The sequence below is a fragment of the Lathyrus oleraceus genome, unplaced genomic scaffold (assembly GCF_024323335.1).
Source record: "Lathyrus oleraceus cultivar Zhongwan6 unplaced genomic scaffold, CAAS_Psat_ZW6_1.0 chrUn0747, whole genome shotgun sequence".
Lineage (NCBI taxonomy): Eukaryota > Viridiplantae > Streptophyta > Magnoliopsida > Fabales > Fabaceae > Lathyrus > Lathyrus oleraceus.
The window spans coordinates 15816-39354 of record NW_026113138.1 but is presented as its reverse complement, the minus strand read 5'-3'; the positions used below and the strand labels follow the sequence as shown (position 1 = coordinate 39354).

The window sequence follows — 23539 nt, the reverse complement described above, 5'->3', positions numbered from 1 at the left end:
TTGAATATTTTCATGATTACTTTCTTTTGTTGGTACACAAGATGAAGAAGATGAATATCGAAGAAGAGAGATAAGAGATAAAATTGAAATACAAACTTCTGCTACTCTTCTAAAACAGTTACATCAAATGGCTACGTAACTACACTAGTTTATATACACAAATAATAATGCCATGTAGGCAAAATGCTAACCTACACTAGCTAGGTTAAGCTTAACAAAATTAATACTACTACTATTGAATATGAATTACTTCTAATACCATCCCTTAATTCATATTCAACTAATCAAAGCTAACAACACAAATTTCATCCCTCAAGTGGAGAAATTGACGAGTCTTGATCGCTTTCGTCAGAACATCTGCCAGCTGCTTCTGGGTGGCTACAGAGCGTAACTTCTAGCACTCCATTCCCTGATCCAAACCAAAATCGTTACACCCCTATTTACCCCCTCTTGATTTTTCCATTGTCTTGCAACTCACAATAATTCTCTATAAAATATCTTGACAACTTATTAAAAAAGGGCCCAACCGGGTTCGAACCGGTGACCTCTTGCTCTGCAGTCAAATGCTCTACCACTGAGCTATGGACCCAATGATGATGCTTTTCGAAATAAAGAAACCAACATTAAGATATATTCACATAAGTTTTTATTTCTTAAATTTGATTAGAGTCTGGTCACTATTACGCTGATATGATGTACGTTTCTCCCTATTTATTTGATTATTTTCAATTATTTTGAAATTATTTTTCTAATTGTATGGATTAAAGAGGAAACACATATTTGTTTTAGTTTATGTTAACTTTGTTACACTATATATGTTTTTTTTTCTAATGAATTGATTACATATTTAGTTTTTTAGAATTCAATTATAGGTTATGTCACATTGGATAAGTTGATGAAGAAATGAAGATTATGGTAGCAAATGAGTGACTATAACATTGTAAAAGTTATTATTAAGATTTGTAAATGGTTGTTGAAACTCAAATTCGGAAGTAAATATGAATGCTTCATTATTTTGTAATTTACATTTTCTGCTTGATTTTTGGAGTTATGGTGAAGTTTGTTTTATTCTTTATGATGTGAACATGTGCTATCACTTTGGTGTTATGCTGGTTGTTCAATAATGATAGGTTATTGTTTTATATGCTCTTAGAGAATTTTCTTTCTTTGTTTCCCTTCATTATTTAACTCATTTGTTTTCTTATTCTCTTCCTTTTATTTATACGCCCTTCATTATCTTGCCATCTTTTCTTTCCCTTATCCTTTTCTTTGTTTGTTCTTGCGATGTTCTCATGTGTGTTCTTGGTAGGTAAATTTGACCCCTTTTCTTTTTCCCCAATCTTGCAATTAACATCAATTCTTACTAAAATATATTTTGAGAACTTATAAAAAAGGACCCAACCAGTTTAAAATTGCGATCTCTCTTGGTCTACAGTCAAATGTTATACCACTGAGTTAAGGATCAAATGGTGGTATTATTATCCAATCAACTACTCTTAACATTTTTGTCAATGTTTTTTTTTTTGTTATTCTATGATATTTCCCTATTTATTTACTTATTTACTATATAAACTTTCCTCGTAAAATAATTTGAATATTTTCATGATTACTTTCTTTTTGTTGGTACAAAAATGAAGAAGATGAATATCAAAAAGAGAGATAGAGAGAAAATTGAAATACAAACTTCTGCTACTCTTCTAAAACAGTTACATCAAATGGCTACGTAACTACACTAGTTTATATACACAAATAATAATGCCATGTAGGCAAAATGCTAACCTACACTAGCTAGGTTAAGCTTAACAAAATTAATACTACTACTATTGAATATGAATTACTTCTAATACCATCCCTTAATTCATATTCAACTAATCAAAGCTAACAACACAAATTTCATCCCTCAAGTGGAGAAATTGACGAGTCTTGATCGCTTTCGTCAGAACATCTGCCAGCTGCTTCTGGGTGGCTACAGAGCATAACTTCTAGCACTCCATCCCTGATCCAAACCAAATCGTTACACCCCTATTTACCCCCTCTTGATTTTTCCATAGTCTTGCAACTCACAATAATTCTCATTAAAATATCTTGACAACTTATTAAAAAAGGGCCCAACCGTGTTCAAACCGGTGACCTCTTGATCTGCAGTCAAATGCTCTACCACTGAGCTATGGACCCAATGATGATGCTTTTCCAAATAAAGAACCAACATTAAGATATATTCACATAAGTTTTTATTTCTTAAATTTGATTAGAGTCTGGTCACTGTTACGCTGATATGATGTATGTTTCTCCCTATTTATTTGATTATTTTCAATTATTTTGATATTATTTTTCTAATTGTATGGATTAAAGAGGAAACACATATTTGTTTTGGTTTATGTTAACTTTGTTACACTATATATGTTTTTCTAATGAATTGATTACATATTTAGTTTTTTAGAATTCAATTATAGGTTATGTCACATTGTATAAGTTGATGAAGAAATGAAGATTATGGTAGCAAATGAGTGACTATAAGATTGTAAAAGTTATTATTAAGATTTGTAAATGGTTGTTGAAACTCAAATTCGGAAGTAAATATGAATGCTTTATTATTTTGTAATTTACATTTTCTGCTTGATTTTTGGAGTTATGGTGAAGTTTGTTTTATTCTTTATGATGTGAACATGTGCTATCACTTTGGTGTTATGCTGATGTTGTTCAATAATGATAGGTTAATGTTTTATATGCTCTTAGAGAATTTTCTTCATTATTTAACTCCTTTGTTATCTTATTCTCTTCCTTTATTTATACGGTAGATTATAAAACCTCCCATTCATTAATCATCCCTTCATTATCTTGCCATCTTTTCTTTCCCTTATCCTTTTCTTTGTTTCTTGCGATGTTCTCATGTGTGTTCTTGGTAGGTAAATTTGACCCCTTTTCTTTTTCCCCAATCTTGCAATTAACATCAATTCTTACTAAAATATCTTTTGAGAACTTATAAAAAAAGGGCCCAACCAGTTTTAAATTGCGATCTCTTGGTCTACAGTCAAATGTTATACCACTGAGTTAAGGATCAAATGGTGGTATTACTATCCAATCAACCTACTCTTAACATTTTTGTCAAAGTTTTCTTCTATGATATTTCCCTATTTTTACTTATTTACTATATAAACTTTCCTCGTAAAATAATTTGAATATTTTTCATGATTACTTTCTTTTTGTTGGTACACAAGATGAAGAAGATGAATATCGAAGAAGAGAGATAAGAGAGAAAATTGAAATACAAACTTCTGCTACTCTTCTAAAACAGTTACATCAAATGGCTACGTAACTACACTATTTATATACACAAATAATGTCATGTAGGCAAAATGCTAACCTACACTAGCTAGGTTAAGCTTAACAAATTAATACTACTACTATTGAATATGAATTACTTCTAATACCATCCCTTAATTCATATTCAACTAATCAAAGCTAACAACACAAATTTCATCCCTCAAGTGGAGAAATTGACGAGTCTTGATCGCTTTCGTCAGAACATCTGCCAGCTGCTTCTGGGTGGCTACAGAGTGTAACTTCTAGCACTCCATTCCCTGATCCAAACCAAATCGTTACACCCCTATTTACCCCCTCTTGATTTTTCCATTGTCTTGCAACTCACAATAATTCTCTATAAAATATCTTGACAACTTATTAAAAAAGGGCCCAACCGGGTTCGAACCAGTGACCTCTTGATCTGCAGTCAAATGCTCTACCACTGAGCTATGGACCCAATGATGATGCTTTTCGAAATAAAGAACCAACATTAAGATATATTCACATAAGTTTTTATTTCTTAAATTTGATTAGAGTCTGGTCACTGTTACGCTGATATGATGTATGTTTCTCCCTATTTATTTGATTATTTTCAATTATTTTGACATTATTTTTCTAATTGTATGGATTAAAGAGGAAACACATATTTGTTTTAGTTTATGTTAACTTTGTTACACTATATATGTTTTTCTAATGAATTGATTACATATTTAGTTTTTTAGAATTCAATTATAGGTTATGTCACATTGTATAAGTTGATGAAGAAATGAAGGCACACACATTTTTGTTCTTTCCTCCTTTCCTTCTTTTGTATGTTTTTTTGTTTTTTTCGCTCTGTTTGTTATGGGTCTTGATTATGGTAGCAAATGAGTGACTATAAGATTGTAAAAGTTATTATTAAGATTTGTAAATGGTTGTTGAAACTCAAATTCGGAAGTAAATATGAATGCTTTATTATTTTGTAATTTACATTTTCTGCTTGATTTTTGGAGTTATGGTGAAGTTTGTTTTATTCTTTATGATGTGAACATGTGCTATCAGTTTGGTGTTATGCTGATGTTGTTCAATAATGATAGGTTATTGTTTTATATGCTCTTAGAGAATTTTCTTCATATTTATCTCCTTTGTTTTCTTATTCTCTTCCTTTTATTTATACGCCCTTCATTATCTTGCCATCTTTCTTTCCCTTATCCTTTTCTTGTTTGTTCTTGCGATGTTCTCATGTGTGTTCTTGGTAGGTAAATTTGACCCCTTTTCTTTTTCCCCAATCTTGCAATTAACATCAATTCTTACTAAAATATCTTTTGAGAACTTATAAAAAAAGGGCCCAACCAGTTTAAATTGCGATCTCTTGGTCTACAGTCAAATGTTATACCACTGAGTTAAGGATCAAATGGTGGTATTACTATCCAATCAACCTACTCTTAACATTTTTGTCAAGTTTTCTTCTATGATATTTCCCTATTTATTTACTTATTTACTATATAAACTTTCCTCGTAAAATAATTTGAATATTTTTCATGATTACTTTCTTTTTGTTGGTACACAAGATGAAGAAGATGAATATCGAAGAAGAGAGATAAGAGAGAAAATTGAAATACAAACTTCTGCTACTCTTCTAAAACAGTTACATCAAATGGCTACGTAACTACACTAGTTTATATACACAAATAATAATGCCATGTAGGCAAAATGCTAACCTACACTAGCTAGGTTAAGCTTAACAAAATTAATACTACTACTATTGAATATGAATTACTTCTAATACCATCCCTTAATTCATATTCAACTAATCAAAGCTAACAACACAAATTTCATCCCTCAAGTGGAGAAATTGACGAGTCTTGATCGCTTTCGTCAGAACATCTGCCAGCTGCTTCTGGGTGGCTACAGAGCGTAACTTCTAGCACTCCATTCCCTGATCCAAACCAAATCGTTACACCCCTATTTACCCCCTCTTGATTTTTCCATTGTCTTGCAACTCACAATAATTCTCTATAAAATATCTTGACAACTTATTAAAAAAGGGCCCAACCGGGTTCGAACCGGTGACCTCTTGATCTGTAGTCAAATGGTCTACCACTGAGCTATGGACCCAATGATGATGCTTTTTGAAATAAAGAACCAACATTAAGATATATTCACATAAGTTTTTATTTCTTAAATTTGATTAGAGTCTGGTCACTATTACGCTGATATGATGTATGTTTCTCCCTATTTATTTGATTATTTTGACATTATTTTTCTAATTGTATTGATTAAAGAGGAAACACATATTTGTTTTAGTTTATGTTAACTTTGTTACAATATATATGTTTTTCTAATGAATTGATTACATATTTAGTTTTTTAGAATTCAATTATAGGTTATGTCACATTGTATAAGTTGATGAAGAAATGAAGATTATGGTAGCAAATGAGTGACTATAAGATTGTAAAAGTTATTATTAAGATTTGTAAATGGTTGTTGAAACTCAAATTCGGAAGTAAATATGAATGCTTTATTATTTTGTAATTTACATTTTCTGCTTGATTTTTGGAGTTATGGTGAAGTTTGTTTTATTCTTTATGATGTGAACATGTGCTATCACTTTGGTGTTATGCTGATGTTGTTCAATAATGATAGGTTATTGTTTTATATGCTCTTAGAGAATTTTCTTCATTATTTATCTCCTTTGTTTTCTTATTCTCTTCCTTTTATTTATACGCCCTTCATTATCTTGCCATCTTTTCTTTCCCTTATCCTTTTCTTTGTTTGTTCTTGCGATGTTCTCATGTGTGTTCTTGGTAGGTAAATTTGACCCCTTTTCTTTTTCCCCAATCTTGCAATTAACATCAATTCTTACTAAAATATCTTTTGAGAACTTATAAAAAAAGGACCCAACCAGTTTAAAATTGCGATCTCTTGGTCTACAGTCAAATGTTATACCACTGAGTTAAGGATCAAATGGTGGTATTACTATCCAATTAACCTACTCTTAACATTTTTGTCAAAGTTTTCTTCTATGATATTTACCTATTTATTTACTTATTTACTATATAAACTTTCCTCGTAAAATAATTTGAATATTTCTCATGATTACTTTCTTTTTGTTGGTACACAAGATGAAGAAGATGAATATCAAAGAAGAGAGATAAGAGAGAAAATTGAAATACAAACTTCTGCTACTCTTCTAAAACAGTTACATCAAATGGCTACGTAACTACACTAGTTTATATACACAAATAATAATGCCATGTAGACAAAATGCTAACCTACACTAGCTTGGTTAAGATTAACAAAATTAATACTACTACTATTGAATATGAATTACTTCTAATACCATCCCTTAATTCATATTCAACTAACCATAGCTAACAACACAAATTTCATCCCTCAAGTGGAGAAATTGACGAGTCTTGATCGCTTTCGTCAGAACATCTGCCAGCTGCTTCTGGGTGGCTACAGAGCATAACTTCTAGCACTCCATTCCCTGATCCAAACCAAATCGTTACACCCATATTTACCCCCTCTTGATTTTTCCATAGTCTTGCAAGTCACAATAATTCTCTATAAAATATCTTGACAACTTATTAAAAAAGGGCCCAACCGGGTTCGAATCGGTGACCTCTTGATCTGCAGTCAAATGCTCTACCACTGAGCTATGGACCCAATGATGATGCTTTTCCAAATAAAGAACCAACATTAAGATATATTCACATAAGTTTTTATTTCTTAAATTTGATTAGAGTCTGGTCACTGTTACGCTGATATGATGTATGTTTCTCCCTATTTATTTATTATTTTGACATTATTTTTCTAATTGTATGGATTAAAGAGGAAACACATACTTGTTTTGGTTTATGTTAACTTTGTTACACTATATATGTTTTTCTAATGAATTGATTACATATTTAGTTTTTTAGAATTCAATTATAGGTTATGTCACATTGTATAAGTTGATGAAGAAATGAAGATTATGGTAGCAAATGAGTGACTATAAGATTGTAAAAGTTATTATTAAGATTTGTAAATGGTTGTTGAAACTCAAATTCGGAAGTAAATATGAATGCTTTATTATTTTGTAATTTACATTTTCTGCTTGATTTTTGGAGTTATGGTGAAGTTTGTTTTATTCTTTATGATGTGAACATGTGCTATCACTTTCGTGTTATGCTGATGTTGTTCAATAATGATAGGTTATTGTTTTATATGCTCTTAGAGAATTTTCTTCATTATTTAACTCCTTTGTTTTCTTATTCTCTTCCTTTTATTTATACGCCCTTCATTATCTTGCCATCTTTTCTTTCCCTTATCCTTTTCTTTGTTTGTTCTTGCGATGTTCTCATGTGTGTTCTTGGTAGGTAAATTTGACCCCTTTTCTTTTTCCCCAATCTTGCAATTAACATCAATTCTTACTAAAATATCTTTTGAGAACTTATAAAAAAAGGACCCAACCAGTTTAAAATTGCGATCTCTCTTGGTCTACAGTCAAATGTTATACCACTGAGTTAAGGATCAAATGGTGGTATTATTATCCAATCAACCTACTCTTAACATTTTTGTCAATGTTTTATTCTATGATATTTCCCTATTTATTTACTTATTTACTATATAAACTTTCCTCGTAAAATAATTTGAATATTTTCATGATTACTTTCTTTTTGTTGGTACAAAGATGAAGAAGATGAATATCCAAAAAGAGAGATAAGAGAGAAAATTGAAATACAAACTTCTGCTACTCTTCTAAAACAGTTACATCAAATGGCTACGTAACTACACTAGTTTATATACACAAATAATAATGCCATGTAGGCAAAATGCTAACCTACACTAGCTAGGTTAAGCTTAACAAAATTAATACTACTACTATTGAATATGAATTACTTCTAATACCATCCCTTAATTCATATTCAACTAATCAAAGCTAACAACACAAATTTCATCCCTCAAGTGGAGAAATTGACGAGTCTTGATCGCTTTCGTCAGAACATCTGCCAGCTGCTTCTGGGTGGCTACAGAGCATAACTTCTAGCACTCCATTCCCTGATCCAAACCAAATCGTTACACCCCTATTTACCCCCTCTTGATTTTTCCATAGTCTTGCAACTCACAATAATTCTCATTAAAATATCTTGACAACTTATTAAAAAGGGCCCAACCGGGTTCGAACGGTGACCTCTTGATCTGCAGTCAAATGCTCTACCACTGAGCTATGGACCCAATGATGATGCTTTTCCAAATAAAGAACCAACATTAAGATATATTCACATAAGTTTTTATTTCTTAAATTTGATTAGAGTCTGGTCACTGTTACGCTGATATGATGTATGTTTCTCCCTATTTATTTGATTATTTTCAATTATTTTGACATTATTTTTCTAATTGTATGGATTAAAGAGGAAACACATATTTGTTTTGGTTTATGTTAACTTTGTTACACTATATATGTTTTTCTAATGAATTGATTACATATTTAGTTTTTTAGAATTCAATTATAGGTTATGTCACATTGTATAAGTTGATGAAGAAATGAAGATTATGGTAGCAAATGAGTGACTATAAGATTGTAAAAGTTATTATTAAGATTTGTAAATGGTTGTTGAAACTCAAATTCGGAAGTAAATATGAATGCTTTATTATTTTGTAATTTACATTTTCTGCTTGATTTTTGGAGTTATGGTGAAGTTTGTTTTATTCTTTATGATGTGAACATGTGCTATCACTTTGGTGTTATGCTGATGTTGTTCAATAATGATAGGTTATTGTTTTATATGCTCTTAGAGAATTTTCATTATTATAACTCCTTTGTTTTCTTATTCTCTTCCTTTTATTTATACGCCCTTCATTATCTTGCCATCTTTTCTTTCCCTTATCCTTTTCTTTGTTTGTTCTTGCGATGTTCTCATGTGTGTTCTTGGTAGGTAAATTTGACCCCTTTTCTTTTTCCCCAATCTTGCAATTAACATCAATTCTTACTAAAATATCTTTTGAGAACTTATAAAAAAAGGACCCAACCAGTTTAAAATTGCGATCTCTCTTGGTCTACAGTCAAATGTTATACCACTGAGTTAAGGATCAAATGGTGGTATTATTATCCAATCAACCTACTCTTAACATTTTTGTCAATGTTTTCTTCTATGATATTTCCCTATTTATTTACTTATTTACTATATAAACTTTCCTCGTAAAATAATTTGAATATTTTCATGATTACTTTCTTTTTGTTGGTACAAAGATGAAGAAGATGAATATCCAAAAAGAGAGATAAGAGAGAAAATTGAAATACAAACTTCTGCTACTCTTCTAAAACAGTTACATCAAATGGCTACGTAACTACACTAGTTTATATACACAAATAATAATGCCATGTAGGCAAAATGCTAACCTACACTAGCTAGGTTAAGCTTAACAAAATTAATACTACTACTATTGAATATGAATTACTTCTAATACCATCCCTTAATTCATATTCAACTAATCAAAGCTAACAACACAAATTTCATCCCTCAAGTGGAGAAATTGACGAGTCTTGATCGCTTTCGTCAGAACATCTGCCAGCTGCTTCTGGGTGGCTACAGAGCATAACTTCTAGCACTCCATTCCCTGATCCAAACCAAATCGTTACACCCCTATTTACCCCCTCTTGATTTTTCCATAGTCTTGCAACTCACAATAATTCTCATTAAAATATCTTGACAACTTATTAAAAAAGGGCCCAACCGGGTTCGAACCGGTGACCTCTTGATCTGCAGTCAAATGCTCTACCACTGAGCTATGGACCCAATGATGATGCTTTTCCAAATAAAGAACCAACATTAAGATATATTCACATAAGTTTTTATTTCTTAAATTTGATTAGAGTCTGGTCACTGTTACGCTGATATGATGTATGTTTCTCCCTATTTATTTGATTATTTTCAATTATTTTGACATTATTTTTCTAATTGTATGGATTAAAGAGGAAACACATATTTGTTTTGGTTTATGTTAACTTTGTTACACTATATATGTTTTTCTAATGAATTGATTACATATTTAGTTTTTTAGAATTCAATTATAGGTTATGTCACATTGTATAAGTTGATGAAGAAATGAAGATTATGGTAGCAAATGAGTGACTATAAGATTGTAAAAGTTATTATTAAGATTTGTAAATGGTTGTTGAAACTCAAATTCGGAAGTAAATATGAATGCTTTATTATTTTGTAATTTACATTTTCTGCTTGATTTTTGGAGTTATGGTGAAGTTTGTTTTATTCTTTATGATGTGAACATGTGCTATCACTTTCGTGTTATGCTGATGTTGTTCAATAATGATAGGTTATTGTTTTATATGCTCTTAGAGAATTTTCTTCATTATTTAACTCCTTTGTTTTCTTATTCTCTTCCTTTTATTTATACGCCCTTCATTATCTTGCCATCTTTTCTTTCCCTTATCCTTTTCTTTGTTTGTTCTTGCGATGTTCTCATGTGTGTTCTTGGTAGGTAAATTTGACCCCTTTTCTTTTTCCCCAATCTTGCAATTAACATCAATTCTTACTAAAATATCTTTTGAGAACTTATAAAAAAAGGACCCAACCAGTTTAAAATTGCGATCTCTCTTGGTCTACAGTCAAATGTTATACCACTGAGTTAAGGATCAAATGGTGGTATTATTATCCAATCAACCTACTCTTAACATTTTTGTCAATGTTTTATTCTATGATATTTCCCTATTTATTTACTTATTTACTATATAAACTTTCCTCGTAAAATAATTTGAATATTTTCATGATTACTTTCTTTTTGTTGGTACAAAAGATGAAGAAGATGAATATCCAAAAAGAGAGATAAGAGAGAAAATTGAAATACAAACTTCTGCTACTCTTCTAAAACAGTTACATCAAATGGCTACGTAACTACACTAGTTTATATACACAAATAATAATGCCATGTAGGCAAAATGCTAACCTACACTAGCTAGGTTAAGCTTAACAAAATTAATACTACTACTATTGAATATGAATTACTTCTAATACCATCCCTTAATTCATATTCAACTAATCAAAGCTAACAACACAAATTTCATCCCTCAAGTGGAGAAATTGACGAGTCTTGATCGCTTTCGTCAGAACATCTGCCAGCTGCTTCTGGGTGGCTACAGAGCATAACTTCTAGCACTCCATTCCCTGATCCAAACCAAATCGTTACACCCCTATTTACCCCCTCTTGATTTTTCCATAGTCTTGCAACTCACAATAATTCTCATTAAAATATCTTGACAACTTATTAAAAAAGGGCCCAACCGGGTTCGAACCGGTGACCTCTTGATCTGCAGTCAAATGCTCTACCACTGAGCTATGGACCCAATGATGATGCTTTTCCAAATAAAGAACCAACATTAAGATATATTCACATAAGTTTTTATTTCTTAAATTTGATTAGAGTTTGGTCACTGTTACGCTGATATGATGTATGTTTCTCCCTATTTATTTGATTATTTTGACATTATTTTTCTAATTGTATGGATTAAAGAGGAAACACATACTTGTTTTGGTTTATGTTAACTTTGTTACACTATATATGTTTTTCTAATGAATTGATTACATATTTAGTTTTTTAGAATTCAATTATAGGTTATGTCACATTGTATAAGTTGATGAAGAAATGAAGATTATGGTAGCAAATGAGTGACTATAAGATTGTAAAAGTTATTATTAAGATTTGTAAATGGTTGTTGAAACTCAAATTCGGAAGTAAATATGAATGCTTTATTATTTTGTAATTTACATTTTCTGCTTGATTTTTGGAGTTATGGTGAAGTTTGTTTTATTCTTTATGATGTGAACATGTGCTATCACTTTCGTGTTATGCTGATGTTGTTCAATAATGATAGGTTATTGTTTTATATGCTCTTAGAGAATTTTCTTCATTATTTAACTCCTTTGTTTTCTTATTCTCTTCCTTTTATTTATACGCCCTTCATTATCTTGCCATCTTTTCTTTCCCTTATCCTTTTCTTTGTTTGTTCTTGCGATGTTCTCATGTGTGTTCTTGGTAGGTAAATTTGACCCCTTTTCTTTTTCCCCAATCTTGCAATTAACATCAATTCTTACTAAAATATCTTTTGAGAACTTATAAAAAAGGACCCAACCAGTTTAAAATTGCGATCTCTCTTGGTCTACAGTCAAATGTTATACCACTGAGTTAAGGATCAAATGGTGGTATTATTATCCAATCAACCTACTCTTAACATTTTTGTCAATGTTTTATTCTATGATATTTCCCTATTTATTTACTTATTTACTATATAAACTTTCCTCGTAAAATAATTTGAATATTTTCATGATTACTTTCTTTTTGTTGGTACAAAAGATGAAGAAGATGAATATCCAAAAAGAGAGATAAGAGAGAAAATTGAAATACAAACTTCTGCTACTCTTCTAAAACAGTTACATCAAATGGCTACGTAACTACACTAGTTTATATACACAAATAATAATGCCATGTAGGCAAAATGCTAACCTACACTAGCTAGGTTAAGCTTAACAAAATTAATACTACTACTATTGAATATGAATTACTTCTAATACCATCCCTTAATTCATATTCAACTAATCAAAGCTAACAACACAAATTTCATCCCTCAAGTGGAGAAATTGACGAGTCTTGATCGCTTTCGTCAGAACATCTGCCAGCTGCTTCTGGGTGGCTACAGAGCATAACTTCTAGCACTCCATTCCCTGATCCAAACCAAATCGTTACACCCCTATTTACCCCCTCTTGATTTTTCCATAGTCTTGCAACTCACAATAATTCTCATTAAAATATCTTGACAACTTATTAAAAAAGGGCCCAACCGGGTTCGAACCGGTGACCTCTTGATCTGCAGTCAAATGCTCTACCACTGAGCTATGGACCCAATGATGATGCTTTTCCAAATAAAGAACCAACATTAAGATATATTCACATAAGTTTTTATTTCTTAAATTTGATTAGAGTCTGGTCACTGTTACGCTGATATGATGTATGTTTCTCCCTATTTATTTGATTATTTTCAATTATTTTGACATTATTTTTCTAATTGTATGGATTAAAGAGGAAACACATATTTGTTTTGGTTTATGTTAACTTTGTTACACTATATATGTTTTTCTAATGAATTGATTACATATTTAGTTTTTTAGAATTCAATTATAGGTTATGTCACATTGTATAAGTTGATGAAGAAATGAAGATTATGGTAGCAAATGAGTGACTATAAGATTGTAAAAGTTATTATTAAGATTTGTAAATGGTTGTTGAAACTCAAATTCGGAAGTAAATATGAATGCTTTATTATTTTGTAATTTACATTTTCTGCTTGATTTTTGGAGTTATGGTGAAGTTTGTTTTATTCTTTATGATGTGAACATGTGCTATCACTTTGGTGTTATGCTGATGTTGTTCAATAATGATAGGTTATTGTTTTATATGCTCTTAGAGAATTTTCTTCATTATTTAACTCCTTTGTTTTCTTATTCTCTTCCTTTTATTTATACGCCCTTCATTATCTTGCCATCTTTTCTTTCCCTTATCCTTTTCTTTGTTTGTTCTTGCGATGTTCTCATGTGTGTTCTTGGTAGGTAAATTTGACCCCTTTTCTTTTTCCCCAATCTTGCAATTAACATCAATTCTTACTAAAATATCTTTTGAGAACTTATAAAAAAAGGACCCAACCAGTTTAAAATTGCGATCTCTTGGTCTACAGTCAAATGTTATACCACTGAGTTAAGGATCAAATGGTGGTATTATTATCCAATCAACCTACTCTTAACATTTTTGTCAAAGTTTTATTCTATGATATTTCCCTATTTATTTACTTATTTACTATATAAACTTTCCTCGTAAAATAATTTGAATATTTTCATGATTACTTTCTTTTTGTTGGTACAAAGATGAAGAAGATGAATATCCAAAAAGAGAGATAAGAGAGAAAATTGAAATACAAACTTCTGCTACTCTTCTAAAACAGTTACATCAAATGGCTACGTAACTACACTAGTTTATATACACAAATAATAATGCCATGTAGGCAAAATGCTAACCTACACTAGCTAGGTTAAGCTTAACAAAATTAATACTACTACTATTGAATATGAATTACTTCTAATACCATCCCTTAATTCATATTCAACTAATCAAAGCTAACAACACAAATTTCATCCCTCAAGTGGAGAAATTGACGAGTCTTGATCGCTTTCGTCAGAACATCTGCCAGCTGCTTCTGGGTGGCTACAGAGCATAACTTCTAGCACTCCATTCCCTGATCCAAACCAAATCGTTACACCCCTATTTACCCCCTCTTGATTTTTCCATAGTCTTGCAACTCACAATAATTCTCTTAAAATATCTTGACAACTTATTAAAAAAGGGCCCAACCGGGTTCGAACCGGTGACCTCTTGATCTGCAGTCAAATGCTCTACCACTGAGCTATGGACCCAATGATGATGCTTTTCCAAATAAAGAACCAACATTAAGATATATTCACATAAGTTTTTATTTCTTAAATTTGATTAGAGTCTGGTCACTGTTACGCTGATATGATGTATGTTTCTCCCTATTTATTTGATTATTTTCAATTATTTTGACATTATTTTTCTAATTGTATGGATTAAAGAGGAAACACATATTTGTTTTGGTTTATGTTAACTTTGTTACACTATATATGTTTTTCTAATGAATTGATTACATATTTAGTTTTTTAGAATTCAATTATAGGTTATGTCACATTGTATAAGTTGATGAAGAAATGAAGATTATGGTAGCAAATGAGTGACTATAAGATTGTAAAAGTTATTATTAAGATTTGTAAATGGTTGTTGAAACTCAAATTCGGAAGTAAATATGAATGCTTTATTATTTTGTAATTTACATTTTCTGCTTGATTTTTGGAGTTATGGTGAAGTTTGTTTTATTCTTTATGATGTGAACATGTGCTATCACTTTGGTGTTATGCTGATGTTGTTCAATAATGATAGGTTATTGTTTTATATGCTCTTAGAGAATTTTCTTCATTATTTAACTCCTTTGTTTTCTTATTCTCTTCCTTTTATTTATACGCCCTTCATTATCTTGCCATCTTTTCTTTCCCTTATCCTTTTCTTTGTTTGTTCTTGCGATGTTCTCATGTGTGTTCTTGGTAGGTAAATTTGACCCCTTTTCTTTTTCCCCAATCTTGCAATTAACATCAATTCTTACTAAAATATCTTTTGAGAACTTATAAAAAAAGGACCCAACCAGTTTAAAATTGCGATCTCTTGGTCTACAGTCAAATGTTATACCACTGAGTTAAGGATCAAATGGTGGTATTATTATCCAATCAACCTACTCTTAACATTTTTGTCAAAGTTTTATTCTATGATATTTCCCTATTTATTTACTTATTTACTATATAAACTTTCCTCGTAAAATAATTTGAATATTTTCATGATTACTTTCTTTTTGTTGGTAAACAAGATGAAGAAGATGAATATCCAAAAAGAGAGATAAGAGAGAAAATTGAAATACAAACTTCTGCTACTCTTCTAAAACAGTTACATCAAATGGCTACGTAACTACACTAGTTTATATACACAAATAATAATGCCATGTAGGCAAAATGCTAACCTACACTAGCTAGGTTAAGCTTAACAAAATTAATACTACTACTATTGAATATGAATTACTTCTAATACCATCCCTTAATTCATATTCAACTAATCAAAGCTAACAACACAAATTTCATCCCTCAAGTGGAGAAATTGACGAGTCTTGATCGCTTTCGTCAGAACATCTGCCAGCTGCTTCTGGGTGGCTACAGAGCATAACTTCTAGCACTCCATTCCCTGATCCAAACCAAATCGTTACACCCCTATTTACCCCCTCTTGATTTTTCCATAGTCTTGCAACTCACAATAATTCTCATTAAAATATCTTGACAACTTATTAAAAAAGGGCCCAACCGGGTTCGAACCGGTGACCTCTTGATCTGCAGTCAAATGCTCTACCACTGAGCTATGGACCCAATGATGATGCTTTTCCAAATAAAGAACCAACATTAAGATATATTCACATAAGTTTTTATTTCTTAAATTTGATTAGAGTCTGGTCACTGTTACGCTGATATGATGTATGTTTCTCCCTATTTATTTGATTATTTTCAATTATTTTGACATTATTTTTCTAATTGTATGGATTAAAGAGGAAACACATATTTGTTTTGGTTTATGTTAACTTTGTTACACTATATATGTTTTTCTAATGAATTGATTACATATTTAGTTTTTTAGAATTCAATTATAGGTTATGTCACATTGTATAAGTTGATGAAGAAATGAAGATTATGGTAGCAAATGAGTGACTATAAGATTGTAAAAGTTATTATTAAGATTTGTAAATGGTTGTTGAAACTCAAATTCGGAAGTAAATATGAATGCTTTATTATTTTGTAATTTACATTTTCTGCTTGATTTTTGGAGTTATGGTGAAGTTTGTTTTATTCTTTATGATGTGAACATGTGCTATCACTTTCGTGTTATGCTGATGTTGTTCAATAATGATAGGTTATTGTTTTATATGCTCTTAGAGAATTTTCTTCATTATTTAACTCCTTTGTTTTCTTATTCTCTTCCTTTTATTTATACGCCCTTCATTATCTTGCCATCTTTTCTTTCCCTTATCCTTTTCTTTGTTTGTTCTTGCGATGTTCTCATGTGTGTTCTTGGTAGGTAAATTTGACCCCTTTTCTTTTTCCCCAATCTTGCAATTAACATCAATTCTTACTAAAATATCTTTTGAGAACTTATAAAAAAAGGACCCAACCAGTTTAAAATTGCGATCTCTTGGTCTACAGTCAAATGTTATACCACTGAGTTAAGGATCAAATGGTGGTATTACTATCCAATCAACCTACTCTTAACATTTTTGTCAAGTTTTCTTCTATGATATTTCCCTATTTATTTACTTATTTACTATATAAACTTTCCTCGTAAAATAATTTGAATATTTTCATGATTACTTTCTTTTTGTTGGTACACAAGATGAAGAAGATGAATATCAAAAAGAGAGATAAGAGAGAAAATTGAAATACAAACTTCTGCTACTCTTCTAAAACAGTTACATCAAATGGCTACGTAACTACACTAGTTTATATACACAAATAATAATGCCATGTAGGCAAAATGCTAACCTACACTAGCTAGGTTAAGCTTAACAAAATTAATACTACTACTATTGAATATGAATTACTTCTAATACCATCCCTTAATTCATATTCAACTAATCAAAGCTAACAACACAAATTTCATCCCTCAAGTGGAGAAATTGACGAGTCTTGATCGCTTTCGTCAGAACATCTGCCAGCTGCTTCTGGGTGGCTACAGAGCATAACTTCTAGCACTCCATTCCCTGATCCAAACCAAATCGTTACACCCCTATTTACCCCCTCTTGATTTTTCCATAGTCTTGCAACTCACAATAATTCTCTATAAAATATCTTGACAACTTATTAAAAAAGGGCCCAACCGGGTTCGAACCGGTGACCTCTTGATCTGCAGTCAAATGCTCTACCACTGAGCTATGGACCCAATGATGATGCTTTTCCAAATAAAGAACCAACATTAAGATATATTCACATAAGTTTTTATTTCTTAAATTTGATTAGAGTCTGGTCACTGTTACGCTGATATGATGTATGTTTCTCCCTATTTATTTTATTATTTTGACATTATTTTTCTAATTGTATGGATTAAAGAGGAAACACATATTTGTTTTGGTTTATGTTAACTTTGTTACACTATATATGTTTTTCTAATGAATTGATTACATATTTAGTTTTTTAGAATTCAATTATAGGTTATGTCACATTGTATAAGTTGATGAAGAAATGAAGATTATGGTAGCAAATGAGTGACTATAAGATTGTAAAAGTTATTATTAAGATTTGTAAATGGTTGTTGAAACTCAAATTCGGAAGTAAATATGAATGCTTTATTATTTTGTAATTTACATTTTCTGCTTGATTTTTGGAGTTATGGTGAAGTTTGTTTTATTCTTTATGATGTGAACATGTGCTATCACTTTCGTGTTATGCTGATGTTGTTCAATAATGATAGGTTATTGTTTTATATGCTCTTAGAGAATTTTCTTCATTATTTAACTCCTTTGTTTTCTTATTCTCTTCCTTTTATTTATACGCCCTTCATTATCTTGCCATCTTTTCTTTCCCTTATCCTTTTCTTTGTTTGTTCTTGCGATGTTCTCATGTGTGTTCTTGGTAGGTAAATTTGACCCCTTTTCTTTTTCCCCAATCTTGCAATTAACATCAATTCTTACTAAAATATCTTTTGAGAACTTATAAAAAAAGGACCCAACCAGTTTAAAATTGCGATCTCTCTTGGTCTACAGTCAAATGTTATACCACTGAGTTAAGGATCAAATGGTGGTATTATTATCCAATCAACCTACTCTTAACATTTTTGTCAATGTTTTATTCTATGATATTTCCCTATTTATTTACTTATTTACTATATAAACTTTCCTCGTAAAATAATTTGAATATTTTCATGATTACTTTCTTTTTGTTGGTACAAAAGATGAAGAAGATGAATATCCAAAAAGAGAGATAAGAGAGAAAATTGAAATACAAACTTCTGCTACTCTTCTAAAACAGTTACATCAAATGGCTACGTAACTACACTAGTTTATATACACAAATAATAATGCCATGTAGGCAAAATGCTAACCTACACTAGCTAGGTTAAGCTTAACAAAATTAATACTACTACTATTGAATATGAATTACTTCTAATACCATCCCTTAATTCATATTCAACTAATCAAAGCTAACAACACAAATTTCATCCCTCAAGTGGAGAAATTGACGAGTCTTGATCGCTTTCGTCAGAACATCTGCCAGCTGCTTCTGGGTGGCTACAGAGCATAACTTCTAGCACTCCATTCCCTGATCCAAACCAAATCGTTACACCCCTATTTACCCCCTCTTGATTTTTCCATAGTCTTGCAACTCACAATAATTCTCATTAAAATATCTTGACAACTTATTAAAAAAGGGCCCAACCGGGTTCGAACCGGTGACCTCTTGATCTGCAGTCAAATGCTCTACCACTGAGCTATGGACCCAATGATGATGCTTTTCCAAATAAAGAACCAACATTAAGATATATTCACATAAGTTTTTATTTCTTAAATTTGATTAGAGTCTGGTCACTGTTACGCTGATATGATGTATGTTTCTCCCTATTTATTTGATTATTTTCAATTATTTTGACATTATTTTTCTAATTGTATGGATTAAAGAGGAAACACATATTTGTTTTGGTTTATGTTAACTTTGTTACACTATATATGTTTTTCTAATGAATTGATTACATATTTAGTTTTTTAGAATTCAATTATAGGTTATGTCACATTGTATAAGTTGATGAAGAAATGAAGATTATGGTAGCAAATGAGTGACTATAAGATTGTAAAAGTTATTATTAAGATTTGTAAATGGTTGTTGAAACTCAAATTCGGAAGTAAATATGAATGCTTTATTATTTTGTAATTTACATTTTCTGCTTGATTTTTGGAGTTATGGTGAAGTTTGTTTTATTCTTTATGATGTGAACATGTGCTATCACTTTCGTGTTATGCTGATGTTGTTCAATAATGATAGGTTATTGTTTTATATGCTCTTAGAGAATTTTCTTCATTATTTAACTCCTTTGTTTTCTTATTCTCTTCCTTTTATTTATACGCCCTTCATTATCTTGCCATCTTTTCTTTCCCTTATCCTTTTCTTTGTTTGTTCTTGCGATGTTCTCATGTGTGTTCTTGGTAGGTAAATTTGACCCCTTTTCTTTTTCCCCAATCTTGCAATTAACATCAATTCTTACTAAAATATCTTTTGAGAACTTATAAAAAAAGGACCCAACCAGTTTAAAATTGCGATCTCTCTTGGTCTACAGTCAAATGTTATACCACTGAGTTAAGGATCAAATGGTGGTATTATTATCCAATCAACCTACTCTTAACATTTTTGTCAATGTTTTATTCTATGATATTTCCCTATTTATTTACTTATTTACTATATAAACTTTCCTCGTAAAATAATTTGAATATTTTCATGATTACTTTCTTTTTGTTGGTACAAAAGATGAAGAAGATGAATATCCAAAAAGAGAGATAAGAGAGAAAATTGAAATACAAACTTCTGCTACTCTTCTAAAACAGTTACATCAAATGGCTACGTAACTACACTAGTTTATATACACAAATAATAATGCCATGTAGGCAAAATGCTAACCTACACTAGCTAGGTTAAGCTTAACAAAATTAATACTACTACTATTGAATATGAATTACTTCTAATACCATCCCTTAATTCATATTCAACTAATCAAAGCTAACAACACAAATTTCATCCCTCAAGTGGAGAAATTGACGAGTCTTGATCGCTTTCGTCAGAACATCTGCCAGCTGCTTCTGGGTGGCTACAGAGCATAACTTCTAGCACTCCATTCCCTGATCCAAACCAAATCGTTACACCCCTATTTACCCCCTCTTGATTTTTCCATAGTCTTGCAACTCACAATAATTCTCATTAAAATATCTTGACAACTTATTAAAAAAGGGCCCAACCGGGTTCGAACCGGTGACCTCTTGATCTGCAGTCAAATGCTCTACCACTGAGCTATGGACCCAATGATGATGCTTTTCCAAATAAAGAACCAACATTAAGATATATTCACATAAGTTTTTATTTCTTAAATTTGATTAGAGTCTGGTCACTGTTACGCTGATATGATGTATGTTTCTCCCTATTTATTTGATTATTTTCAATTATTTTGACATTATTTTTCTAATTGTATGGATTAAAGAGGAAACACATATTTGTTTTGGTTTATGTTAACTTTGTTACACTATATATGTTTTTCTAATGAATTGATTACATATTTAGTTTTTTAGAATTCAATTATAGGTTATGTCACATTGTATAAGTTGATGAAGAAATGAAGATTATGGTAGCAAATGAGTGACTATAAGATTGTAAAAGTTATTATTAAGATTTGTAAATGGTTGTTGAAACTCAAATTCGGAAGTAAATATGAATGCTTTATTATTTTGTAATTTACATTTTCTGCTTGATTTTTGGAGTTATGGTGAAGTTTGTTTTATTCTTTATGATGTGAACATGTGCTATCACTTTCGTGTTATGCTGATGTTGTTCAATAATGATAGGTTATTGTTTTATATGCTCTTAGAGAATTTTCTTCATTATTTAACTCCTTTGTTTTCTTATTCTCTTCCTTTTATTTATACGCCCTTCATTATCTTGCCATCTTTTCTTTCCCTTATCCTTTTCTTTGTTTGTTCTTGCGATGTTCTCATGTGTGTTCTTGGTAGGTAAATTTGACCCCTTTTCTTTTTCCCCAATCTTGCAATTAACATCAATTCTTACTAAAATATCTTTTGAGAACTTATAAAAAAAGGACCCAACCAGTTTAAAATTGCGATCTCTCTTGGTCTACAGTCAAATGTTATACCACTGAGTTAAGGATCAAATGGTGGTATTATTATCCAATCAACCTACTCTTAACATTTTTGTCAATGTTTTATTCTATGATATTTCCCTATTTATTTACTTATTTACTATATAAACTTTCCTCGTAAAATAATTTGAATATTTTCATGATTACTTTCTTTTTGTTGGTACACAAGATGAAGAAGATGAATATCCAAAAAGAGAGATAAGAGAGAAAATTGAAATACAAACTTCTGCTACTCTTCTAAAACAGTTACATCAAATGGCTACGTAACTACACTAGTTTATATACACAAATAATAATGCCATGTAGGCAAAATGCTAACCTACACTAGCTAGGTTAAGCTTAACAAAATTAATACTACTACTATTGAATATGAATTACTTCTAATACCATCCCTTAATTCATATTCAACTAATCAAAGCTAACAACACAAATTTCATCCCTCAAGTGGAGAAATTGACGAGTCTTGATCGCTTTCGTCAGAACATCTGCCAGCTGCTTCTGGGTGGCTACAGAGCATAACTTCTAGCACTCCATTCCCTGATCCAAACCAAATCGTTACACCCCTATTTACCCCCTCTTGATTTTTCCATAGTCTTGCAACTCACAATAATTCTCATTAAAATATCTTGACAACTTATTAAAAAAGGGCCCAACCGGGTTCGAACCGGTGACCTCTTGATCTGCAGTCAAATGCTCTACCACTGAGCTATGGACCCAATGATGATGCTTTTCCAAATAAAGAACCAACATTAAGATATATTCACATAAGTTTTTATTTCTTAAATTTGATTAGAGTCTGGTCACTGTTACGCTGATATGATGTATGTTTCTCCCTATTTATTTGATTATTTTCAATTATTTTGACATTATTTTTCTAATTGTATGGATTAAAGAGGAAACACATATTTGTTTTGGTTTATGTTAACTTTGTTACACTATATATGTTTTTCTAATGAATTGATTACATATTTAGTTTTTTAGAATTCAATTATAGGTTATGTCACATTGTATAAGTTGATGAAGAAATGAAGATTATGGTAGCAAATGAGTGACTATAAGATTGTAAAAGTTATTATTAAGATTTGTAAATGGTTGTTGAAACTCAAATTCGGAAGTAAATATGAATGCTTTATTATTTTGTAATTTACATTTTCTGCTTGATTTTTGGAGTTATGGTGAAGTTTGTTTTATTCTTTATGATGTGAACATGTGCTATCACTTTCGTGTTATGCTGATGTTGTTCAATAATGATAGGTTATTGTTTTATATGCTCTTAGAGAATTTTCTTCATTATTTAACTCCTTTGTTTTCTTATTCTCTTCCTTTTATTTATACGCCCTTCATTATCTTGCCATCTTTTCTTTCCCTTATCCTTTTCTTTGTTTGTTCTTGCGATGTTCTCATGTGTGTTCTTGGTAGGTAAATTTGACCCCTTTTCTTTTTCCCCAATCTTGCAATTAACATCAATTCTTACTAAAATATCTTTTGAGAACTTATAAAAAAAGGACCCAACCAGTTTAAAATTGCGATCTCTTGGTCTACAGTCAAATGTTATACCACTGAGTTAAGGATCAAATGGTGGTATTATTATCCAATCAACCTACTCTTAACATTTTTGTCAAAGTTTTCTTCTATGATATTTCCCTATTTATTTACTTATTTACTATATAAACTTTCCTCGTAAAATAATTTGAATATT

At 30.8% G+C, this 23539-nt stretch overlaps 15 non-coding genes across 15 annotated transcripts; all 15 read right to left on the bottom strand.

The window, feature by feature from the left end:
• Nucleotides 1-517: 517 nt before the first annotated feature.
• TRNAC-GCA (transfer RNA cysteine (anticodon GCA)) lies at nt 518-589 on the bottom strand. Its single transcript has one exon. It is a non-coding gene; the product is annotated as a tRNA-Cys (tRNA).
• A 1514-nt stretch (nt 590-2103) lies between these two features.
• TRNAC-GCA (transfer RNA cysteine (anticodon GCA)) lies at nt 2104-2175 on the bottom strand. Its single transcript has one exon. It is a non-coding gene; the product is annotated as a tRNA-Cys (tRNA).
• Nucleotides 2176-3688: 1513 nt separating this feature from the next.
• Nucleotides 3689-3760, bottom strand: TRNAC-GCA (transfer RNA cysteine (anticodon GCA)). Its single transcript has one exon. It is a non-coding gene; the product is annotated as a tRNA-Cys (tRNA).
• Nucleotides 3761-5328: 1568 nt separating this feature from the next.
• On the bottom strand, nt 5329-5400 carry TRNAC-ACA (transfer RNA cysteine (anticodon ACA)). Its single transcript has one exon. It is a non-coding gene; the product is annotated as a tRNA-Cys (tRNA).
• A 1482-nt stretch (nt 5401-6882) lies between these two features.
• Nucleotides 6883-6954, bottom strand: TRNAC-GCA (transfer RNA cysteine (anticodon GCA)). The gene has a single exon. It is a non-coding gene; the product is annotated as a tRNA-Cys (tRNA).
• Nucleotides 6955-8434: 1480 nt separating this feature from the next.
• Nucleotides 8435-8505, bottom strand: TRNAC-GCA (transfer RNA cysteine (anticodon GCA)). Its single transcript has one exon. It is a non-coding gene; the product is annotated as a tRNA-Cys (tRNA).
• Nucleotides 8506-9995: 1490 nt separating this feature from the next.
• On the bottom strand, nt 9996-10067 carry TRNAC-GCA (transfer RNA cysteine (anticodon GCA)). Its single transcript has one exon. It is a non-coding gene; the product is annotated as a tRNA-Cys (tRNA).
• A 1493-nt stretch (nt 10068-11560) lies between these two features.
• Nucleotides 11561-11632, bottom strand: TRNAC-GCA (transfer RNA cysteine (anticodon GCA)). Its single transcript has one exon. It is a non-coding gene; the product is annotated as a tRNA-Cys (tRNA).
• A 1482-nt stretch (nt 11633-13114) lies between these two features.
• On the bottom strand, nt 13115-13186 carry TRNAC-GCA (transfer RNA cysteine (anticodon GCA)). The gene has a single exon. It is a non-coding gene; the product is annotated as a tRNA-Cys (tRNA).
• Nucleotides 13187-14675: 1489 nt separating this feature from the next.
• Nucleotides 14676-14747, bottom strand: TRNAC-GCA (transfer RNA cysteine (anticodon GCA)). The gene has a single exon. It is a non-coding gene; the product is annotated as a tRNA-Cys (tRNA).
• A 1491-nt stretch (nt 14748-16238) lies between these two features.
• Nucleotides 16239-16310, bottom strand: TRNAC-GCA (transfer RNA cysteine (anticodon GCA)). Its single transcript has one exon. It is a non-coding gene; the product is annotated as a tRNA-Cys (tRNA).
• Nucleotides 16311-17799: 1489 nt separating this feature from the next.
• Nucleotides 17800-17871, bottom strand: TRNAC-GCA (transfer RNA cysteine (anticodon GCA)). The gene has a single exon. It is a non-coding gene; the product is annotated as a tRNA-Cys (tRNA).
• Nucleotides 17872-19354: 1483 nt separating this feature from the next.
• TRNAC-GCA (transfer RNA cysteine (anticodon GCA)) lies at nt 19355-19426 on the bottom strand. The gene has a single exon. It is a non-coding gene; the product is annotated as a tRNA-Cys (tRNA).
• Nucleotides 19427-20919: 1493 nt separating this feature from the next.
• TRNAC-GCA (transfer RNA cysteine (anticodon GCA)) lies at nt 20920-20991 on the bottom strand. The gene has a single exon. It is a non-coding gene; the product is annotated as a tRNA-Cys (tRNA).
• Nucleotides 20992-22484: 1493 nt separating this feature from the next.
• On the bottom strand, nt 22485-22556 carry TRNAC-GCA (transfer RNA cysteine (anticodon GCA)). The gene has a single exon. It is a non-coding gene; the product is annotated as a tRNA-Cys (tRNA).
• Between the last annotated feature and the right edge of the window lie 983 nt (nt 22557-23539).